Source organism: Rosa chinensis, chromosome 7, assembly GCF_002994745.2.
Source record: "Rosa chinensis cultivar Old Blush chromosome 7, RchiOBHm-V2, whole genome shotgun sequence".
In the NCBI taxonomy this organism is placed as follows: Eukaryota; Viridiplantae; Streptophyta; class Magnoliopsida; order Rosales; family Rosaceae; genus Rosa; species Rosa chinensis.
Window position 1 is genome coordinate 6,207,760 of NC_037094.1, and position 9,694 is coordinate 6,217,453.

Consider the following 9,694-nt stretch of genomic DNA (forward strand, 5'->3'; position numbering starts at 1 on the left):
GATAAAATCAAGAAACTACTCGAGCAGAACATCGATATAGACCCTTAGGAGTTTTGGGAAAAAGACCCAGTGGTATTTGAATTAAGATTACATTACATGAATGCCATCTGTCATGTCAAAACTATTCCTCAGTACAAAGAGGAAGACCAGAAAGAATTCAGAAAAGATATTGAAGATCTCCTGAACAAGAGATTAATTCAACCATCCACTATCCCTCATCATGCTCTAGTATTCTACGTGAGAAATCATGCAGAAAACCGAAGAGGCAAAGCTAGAATGGTAATTGACTACTGTCAAAGACAGTTATCAAATTGCTCAGGTAAGAGTCCTGATCAATCAGCTCAGATGAGCTAAAGTCTTTTTAAAATTCGACGCAAAGTCGGGATTTTGGCAAGTCAAGATGCATCCTGAGAGTGTTCCTCTCACTGCATTCAGAACAGCACAAGGACATTACGAATGGTTAGTAATGCCTTTTGGTCTAAAACAAGCCCCCTCAATCTTCCAAAGAAAGATGGATAACATCTTCAAACATGTGGTTGAATTCTGTGTTGTCTATATTGATGACATCCTTGTCTTCTCCAAAAACAGAGAAGAGCACATGAAACACCTCTATAAGGTTGTAAAACTGATAGTTCAGCACGGAATTATCCTAGGAGAAAAGAAAATCTTCTTTATCCTCGATGAAGTCGATTTCTTAGGAATAAACATCAAGAATGGAGTAATAAAACTCCAACCTCACATCCTGAAGAAAATCTTGAAGTTCCCAGACAGAATTCCTGATGTTAAGAGTCTAGAAAGATTCTTAGGAGTTATCAATTATGGGAGAGATTTCATTCCCAAAATCTCAGGGCTAACAGCAATGTTATCTCCTAAAACAAGTTCAAAGAGAAAATGGAACTTCACTGAAGATGATGAAAAAATTGTAAAACAGATAAAAAATCTCTGCAAAAACCTCCCCCCTCTATAACAACCAGAGGAAAATGATGAAATTATCCTCCAAACAGATGCGAGTGATAATTACTGGTCTGGTGTTGTTCTGGCAAAAACGCCTAGAACTAACATTGAAAATATCTGTAAATTTTGTAGTAGCAAATTCAGCCCTGCAGAATTGAATTATCCCACAGGGGAAAAACAAATCTTGGCTATCAAGAAAACAATTTTAAATTCTCCAGCTTTTCTTGGAAAACTCTCTACTGTCCGCACCGATTGTGTTAGAGTAAAGAATTTTAACAATTTTAAACTTGATAAAGCTGCTGATAGAGGAAGATTAGCCAACTGGCAATTATTTCTTAACCAATATGATTATATTGTTGAGTTTATTGCAGGAAACAAGAACTATCTTCCAGATGCCCTAACTAGATAAATGGCAATGTTCAGCCGAAAAGACGACGACGAAGGTCGCAACCCCAGAAGCAGAAGAACTGGGAAAGAACAGAAAACTACTGAGGATCCTAAAGAAAAAATCTTCAAAAGGTTTCTGCTAAGTCCAAAAGGACTAGCCACAACTGATAAATCCCAGGGTAAAGGATTGGCTAGCCCGTCTCAAACGGCAGACGGTAAAGGCTCATCAAGACCGTTGACGGCTGTTGCTTTGCCAAAAAGCAAACCAACTCCAAACGGAGTTATAAATGTTTTTAGTTATGAATTAAGAACCTTTGTTGATCCTGTGTTCAGAACTAGCAGGAGGCTAGCTTACCACCAGGAGGCTAGCTTACCAGCAGAAGGCAATCCTGGATAACCTCTTATTTGTCTTTCAAGAAAGAAACAGTGGTATTATGTTCCTAGCTTTGTTAGCATTAGCTGAAGAACTCCATGAAAATGCTAGACCACAGCATGAAGAAGTTCATATATAGCAGAGTGCTGTTAGAAGTGAAAAAATTCATTATCTTGAAGATCTAGAAAGTGCTAGAGTTCCTATCATAGCACTCAAAGAATCAGATTGGTGTGACTTCCATGATCTGATTGGAAGCCATAATTCTGAAAGTTGTATTCCTCCAACCCTCTTCATTGTTGCAGGACCTTATGTTGGAAGATATGGTGTTAATGTTCAGAGTGAACATCCTCAAGAACACAAGCTTTGGCTTGTTGAAAATGGTTTTGTCCGTATTCTATGGACCAAAACAAATGATGATCTCAAAGGCCTACCCCCTATCATCGTCAACACAGTCAAAAATGTCAGAAAAAATAACTGTACTCTCAGACTGAAGTTCAAATCTAGTGATCTACTCTACCAGAATGGATTCATAGAACAAACGGTGAAGTTGAATACATTTCTCCTTATCATTATGTGAGGATTATTCAAAAAATATATCTTCAGCCCGCCTGTGTTGGCTACAATGGCCAGCCGAATTCAAGTATTCCATGGATGAAGGCCATGTCTCTCAAATACATCAAGAAGATCATCCAAGAAGATACAAGAAATACTTTCCTGGCAGTAGGAGAAAAAACAATTATCACTGCTTATGATCATCCTGAAGCAATCAACAGTAACCTCTTCATATCTCTCACAAGAAAAGAGATAGACTCGACACTGGCATGCTTACAGTGGGTTGACAAGCTTGAAAAGGACAACCACTACAAGATGTATGTAGATACAGACGTCAAGGAAAATGCAACTACTGTCAGAATGGCAAGGATGGATAGCAACTCCTTTGTCCTCGGTTGCAACTCAGAAACGGACGAGAACATGTGAAGCAGCAGGTGTAGAAAGCACCGAAAGCAACTTTGGACGTTTCCCAAAAACTGCTTTTGCTTTTCAAAAAGAAAGCAGGTGAAAAACATTTCACCTAAAGGAATCTGCTTTTGCCAGTCGACCTCCATCATCAAGAGCACTCACGAAAACAGATCAATGTTCTAAAAAACGGCCGCCCAGGCCGCCTAGGCGCTGGGCGGCGAGAGGCCGAGGCGAGTAATAGGTAATCGGCAGCATTAGGCGGAGAGGGATTAGGCGGCCGCCCGCTTGAGCGGTCTGGGCGGTTTGGGCGTCTAGGCTGTTTTCCTCTTTTCAGCAAACCTAAACCTAAATGAGACCGCAGCTTTCGATCCCAATTTCCAAATCATTCGATCCCAAAATCAGGCCGCAGCTCTGCTTCACTCCTCCACTGCAGCTCTTCTCCACGCTTCCACCGCAGCTCCCCCCGAGCCACCGAAGCTCCATTGCACCTCTGCTCCACCACCTCAGACTTCCTCTGCTCCGTAAGTTCTTATCTTTAATCTCAGAAATTGTGTTTTGCTCCAGAATTTGATTAATGAAAGAAAAAAGTGAAACTTTGATTGTTTTGGAAGAGAAGTGAAAGAAAAATTTGAAAATTTGATTGGTTTATATGGTAGAACCATAGAAGAATGTGTGGAGTAGCTGATTTGAGTTGGGCTAAGCTCAATTTTACAGTTTCAGAAGATTGATGTAACTGGGTAACTGGGTTTGAATGTTCTGTATTCATTGTTCTGTATTCTGAAAACTAGAAAAGTGATAATCTGGGATTCTGGGTAACTGGATTTGAATGTTCGTTACTCTGCTAGTCTCATATGGGAACTGTAATATATTTTGATCTGCGAATTGTAAGAGCTGAAGTTTTGATCTTCCTTTTGAAGCACACACTGTCTTTTTTTTTCTTTTCTTTTTTTGGCTAATTGAAGCACCATATTCATATGGGAACCGGAACCATTTAAGTCGTTGTTGTGAATATGAAGAGATTTCATATCAGGCTATTATTTTGTGCTGCAGCTAATTGTTAGTGAATAGATTTCATATCAGATTTCATATATTGCTATATGCTCAACTAGGGGATTCCACTGACTGTGACTTTGCGACTTTCAATTTGGGGGCTCACTATGATAATATTGCTTCTAAATCTGTTTGTTTATTATTTGTTTTATTGTTTTTGTTTTATTTATTTCATTGTTTGTTTATTAATAGGGTAAAATAGGATGGCATCTTCCCGAGGATCTAATGCTACTAATGAAGTAGATAGCCATTTAGGCTTGCAATTGTTTTATCACTTTAGTCTTTAACTCTTTACGTATGCTTATTTAAGAATTAGGACTCTCTTAAAATTGAATATTCTAGGTGCAATTTTATCACTTTAGTCTTTAACTCTTTATGTATGCTTATTTAGGAATTAGGAGTTAGGACTCTCTTAAAATTTGAATATTCTAAATTTCTAGGTACAATTTGATTACTCTTTAAGTCTTTGAATATTTTTAATTACATAAATAAAAGCTATAAAAATAAAATTAAAATTAAAAAACACAAAACCACCTAGCCGCCTGGGCACTCCTCCCCAGCCCACCGCCCGACTAGCGCCTAGCGATTTTTCGAACCTTGAAGCAGATAATCACGGAGTTGTCTTGTTCATTTTGTAGTTTTGAATTCTAGTTTGAGTTCCGCTCCCTATATTAGGAACTTTAAGTTTCAGTTGTAAGGCATTCAAAAATTGGGAAGAATAAAATTCTCTCAAGAAGTAAGAAAGCCATAGTAGCAGTGTGCTTTTTCCTTCCTGTCTAGTGTGAAGTAGTGAGCTTTCATCACAAGTAAGTCAGTCTTATCATTATGAGTAACTAAACAACGTTTAGCTGTTTACCCAAGAGTGAGGCTCTTGGTTTATCAGTCTGTAATTATGTTTGAAAAAAGACTAAATAATGTTTAGTCCTTTAGCTTTTGACCATAAAACACTTCAGTCCCTGACCTTCTAATTTCACACGTTTAGTCCTCGTACTTGAAAATTTCAAACCAATAGGTCCTTGCAGTCTAAAAGTCGCGGCAAAATGTCTATTATGCCCTCAGTTCTTTTTTTTAAAATAAATTTATTCCTTTTATTTTTTTTATTTTTTATTTTTTCTTTATTTTTTATTCTTTTTTTTTTCAAATAGAAAGAAAGAAAGGGAAAAAAAACAGAAAAAAAATAAACAGAAAGAAAGAAAGGGAAAAAAAATTAATTTCCCAAAAAAATAATAATAATTAATTAATTAAAAAAAAAAGAACTGAGAGCATAATAGACATTTCGCCGCAACTTTTAGACTGCAAGGACTTATTGGTCTGAAATTTTGAAGTACAAGGACTAAACGTGTGAAATTAGAAGATCAGGGACTGAAATGTTTTATGGTTAAAAGCTCAAGGACTAAACAATATTTAGTCCTTTGAAAAATAAATTATGACAGTGTGTGCCCAATATATTTTGTCACAAAAATTTGTTCTTGTTGTAGAGAAACTGAAATGGAGAGGAAATTGCTGTATATTCTCATTGATAATAGGGACCTCTTTATATAGAGGATTACAATATATAGAATTTCAAACAAGGAAAGTAATCGTACATTGAATAGAAATCTAGATCCTTCTAATTTAACCCTATTACCACTAGGTCAAGTAACCTAGAGTTTGGGCCAAACACAAATTAGGGTTTACTTGAACACTCCCCCTTGTGTTGTCCAAATGCTGTGCTTTTCTCGTTGCCTCGTTAAAAACCTTGCCGAGTAACAAAAACCCAGTGGGACAAAAATAACCTCGGTCGAAAGGGAAAAAGAGCCCAACACACCATTCACGTTTCGAGGTGAACATGTAGACATCTCCCCCTAATGACTACGATCATGGGAGTTCAGATAATTTCCGCAAGCCAATTCTTGCCACATGTTTCTCAAACGTGGATTTGGGCAATGACTTAGTAAACAAGTCTGCCACATTATCCTCAGATCGAACCTAGTTCTGTCACGCCCCAAATTTTGAATAACCAATTCAAAATCCGAAACATGAATAATAACAATTACAAATAAACGTTCTGAATTTTTTTCTCAGAAATAAACACACCTCACATCACTCAATAATACATAAACCAAATCCTCAAGAGTTTAATATTACAGCACACTCTCTCCAAATATAAATGTAAGCTCCAAAAGAGTATAGCAACCTCACAATAATGCTGTAACTCAAATACCACTACTCTAAGCAGCCTGATCACCTTCTCGATTCTTCGGACCTGTAGGATTACCCGCTACACAATTTGAATAGTGTACCGGGATTGCAACAACACCAAACCCGGTAAGCTTTACAGCTCGTATGAGTAAACAAGAATGAACTGTTCATTAATTAAATTTCAACTCCTTTAACTCAAGTAGCAACCAACAATCTCAACACTCACCACTCGACACACTTTAAATAGTAATTATGTATTCATGATCGCGAGTAATTCAACTCGCTGCTTTCATGTCATACGTCAAATTTCAAATGTGTATTCATGATCACGAGTAATTCTACTACTCGCTGCTTTCATGTCATACTGTATTCATGATCACGAGTAATTCAACTCGCTGCTTTCATGTCATACGTCAAATTCAAAAGTGTATTCATGATCACGAGTAATTCTACTACTCGCTGCTTTCATGTCATACTGTATTCATGATCACGAGTAATTCAACTCGCTGCTTTCATGTCATACGTCAAATTCAAAAGTGTATTCATGATCACGAGTAATTCTACTACTCGCTGCTTTCATGTCATACTGTATTCATGATCACGAGTAATTCAACTCGCTGCTTTCATGTCATACCACGGCAGACAGACTAGAGCTCTAACTGAATCATTCGTAATGTGTCACCTGGGCCAAGGTTCACGCTTACGAAGACCTTGCCTCTGTCACCACTGGTGACCAAACCGTAGATCAAAACATTTTAAAGGTCATCCTATATGACTCAAATGTTACACCTCGACTCACTTATGCTTTCTCACAATAAAATCAACAATAACATGATATATTGTATTTCCATACGCATTTTCACTTTACTCACAATATAAACAAGGTAATTAAAGACATTTGGTTCGTAATATGAACCATGTGAGGTTTACTCACCTTGATATTCCCGCTGCGTCTTCACTTTAACACAAAACACACCGAAACAGCTCACCCTAGGAAGACCGCCAATCACCTAATCAACATGACCTTAACTTAGCCAATAACTCAAAACATACTCAAACGACAATCCAACGGTCGGATTAAAATTAAATGATGATCCAACGGTCGGATCCTCCTGAATCGTCCTTACAATCATCTTCACAAATTTATACGAAAATATGACGGTCGGATTCTCACGAATCGCCCTTCAAACCACTATTTCACAATTATACGAAGATCCAACGGTCGGATCTTCTCCCGTGACCACACAAAGTCACTGGGACAATCATACGATCAACATATCAAAACTACAAGTCCATCGAACGGTCCGATCTTCACAGATCACAAATCGAACGATCGAAATCGATCGAAATCGTAAAATTCATAACTAAATCATACGATATCCAAAAATTATAAATTATATATGCATACGATCATATTGAAACGTAGAACCTAAAAATGTAAAGAAAACACATTTTTGACCCCCGAAGGTGGCCGGAAAAGGGCCGCCGGAATTTGGACAGAGCCGCCGCCGACCACCGCCAATGGTGTCGGGGCCGGGCTGCTCCTCTTCACCTCATCAAGCTTAACAACTTTCATAACTAGCACAAAGTCTGAAAATGAACGGAAGTAGGAGAAATTACCTAAAACAGTCGTGATGGCCGGAAAATTTCCAGAAACCGGCGAAATTTGCAGAAACCGTCCAACCGATTTTTCCACGTAAAAACTTCATCTTTTGGCCTCGATTCCTTCTGGATAGTTGTTAAGAACATCAAGATTAACTCACTCGTTCAATAATCACCCAAAACGAAGTTCTACAACTCGAGATATCACGATCGAAAGCTTCAGTGGCCGGAAAAATTCCAGAATCCGGCGAGCTTGAATTCCGACGTAAAAACTTCAATAACTTGCTTCGATCTCTTCATGATAGTTGTTCAGAACTTCAATATGAGTTTACCAGCGCAAGAATCACAAGAAATGATGGTCTGTAGCTCGAGATATCTCGATCGAAAGGTTTGGTTTTCGATTGAAAACCGGTCGAGCTCCGACGAACGTGAAATCGCTCTATCCAGGTCCGATCCTTCCTGGTGCTTGTTCAGAAAGTTTATGCGAATCATATGAGCCCAGAATCAAGAGTATTGGTGGCTTGTAGCTCAAGATATTGAGATTGATTCGAAATCGGCTCAAACGGAGCTAGGTCCTCCGCCGTCACTACAGTCCATGTTGCGGCGCAAGGATGCCACCGGCGGCTGCGCGAGGTCTAGGCGAAGCTACTGGAGGGAGAGGTCTGCAGGTAAATGGTTGCTCTGTTTTTCTTGCTGGGTTCGGCTGATAGAGAGGGTGAGAGTGTGAGTGGGAGAGAGGGAGAGAGAGAGTGTCGGCAATGTCGATCAACACAAACAATTAACCCAGCATAATCATTAAAGTTAAAGTAATCGAATCATGAAAGTAAAGCACACTGTTTGCTTTGATTAAAGAAATGGGGTTATTACAATCTACCCTCCTTAAAGGAATTTCGTCCCGAAATTCAGGCACACTCGTCGCCAAATAGCTGGGGATACCTTTTCCTCATGTCAGACTCCAACTCCCATGATGCATCACCCTCTTCGTGATGACTCCACAGCACCTTCACAAGATCAACCTCTTTCCTACGAAATCTCTTCACAAAAATACCCCAGATACGAATAGTTCTAACCACAAAGGTCATATCCCAATGGTAACTTAATCAATTCTTCACTAATGTAACCCACACAACAAGAATCCTCAAATGAAATCCTCATTCCCACTTAAGTCATCAACATGACATTCCTTCATCGCATCATTTCTCAAAATTACAACACAACAATTGCCTTAAGCAACCTACACTCAAATCACCACGTGGCATTGCACATATAGTTGTTTTCACACAGATCGTCATCCTGTACTAGCATACAAGTACAGTAACCACTCTCACAAAGCAAAGTGTAGAAAACAACGCTTCACTAAATCAAGAGTTTAAAACAAATAAATAGACACCTCCACAACGTCTTTTCATTCATTATGGGCCACTTGGGCTTTCTTGTGGCTCAGGAAGGGTCCACTAGCACTTGTTCACTCAACAGTGATGATGGCTTGGGCTTGCTCACTCCTTGGGCTAAGCACTAAGGCTGGCCAATTGGGCCAAAGAAACTGAACCAACCACATTTCGAACAGGCCCAAACCAATTTGGGCCAAAAACTCGGCCCACTAACCTTCTACTCGGCTCGGCTCGGCTTAGCCGTACTGTTTGGCTGTTTTCGGCTCGGCTACAGTATGAAGCTTTACATACTGTATGTATACTGTACTGACCATATATACATCCGTATATCGAGCAAATACGAGATCCAAAAAAAATTTGTAAGAGGTAAGGTTCGAACTCGAGACCTCCTACACCAAGGTTTTGCTCCCAACCACCAAAGCAGGAGCTGCTCTCATTAATATATGTACATGTGTTATATTTATTATGTCATAAGCGACATAAATAAATAAAAGGGAATGAAAGGTTTCGAACCCTTAACCTGGTTGTACAAAAGCTTTGCCCCCAGCCACTGGAGCACAAGCTATGCTTAATATTATGTGTACAAATTTTATACTTATTATGTCATAAACGAACATAATAAAAATAAACGAGAGGCGAGGTTTGAACCTCAGACCTCTTGTACACAAACTCCACACTCAACCACTCGAGCACGAGCTGCACACGTTACTATCCATACCAATCCTTTTATTTAAACCAAGCGGTTTCAAACTGTTTCAACAATCCGGCCCAAAACACCTAAAACTGTTGCAGAAAT

At 38.9% G+C, this 9,694-nt stretch overlaps 1 long non-coding RNA gene across 1 annotated transcript; it reads right to left on the reverse strand.

Annotated features, from left to right (window-relative positions):
• Positions 1-6,700: 6,700 nt before the first annotated feature.
• Positions 6,701-8,268, reverse strand: LOC112180922. The gene is made up of 2 exons (XR_002928556.2): positions 7,526-8,268; positions 6,701-6,915 (listed from the first exon to the last, which is right to left on the reverse strand). It is a non-coding gene; the product is annotated as an uncharacterized LOC112180922 (long non-coding RNA).
• Positions 8,269-9,694: the final 1,426 nt, after the last annotated feature.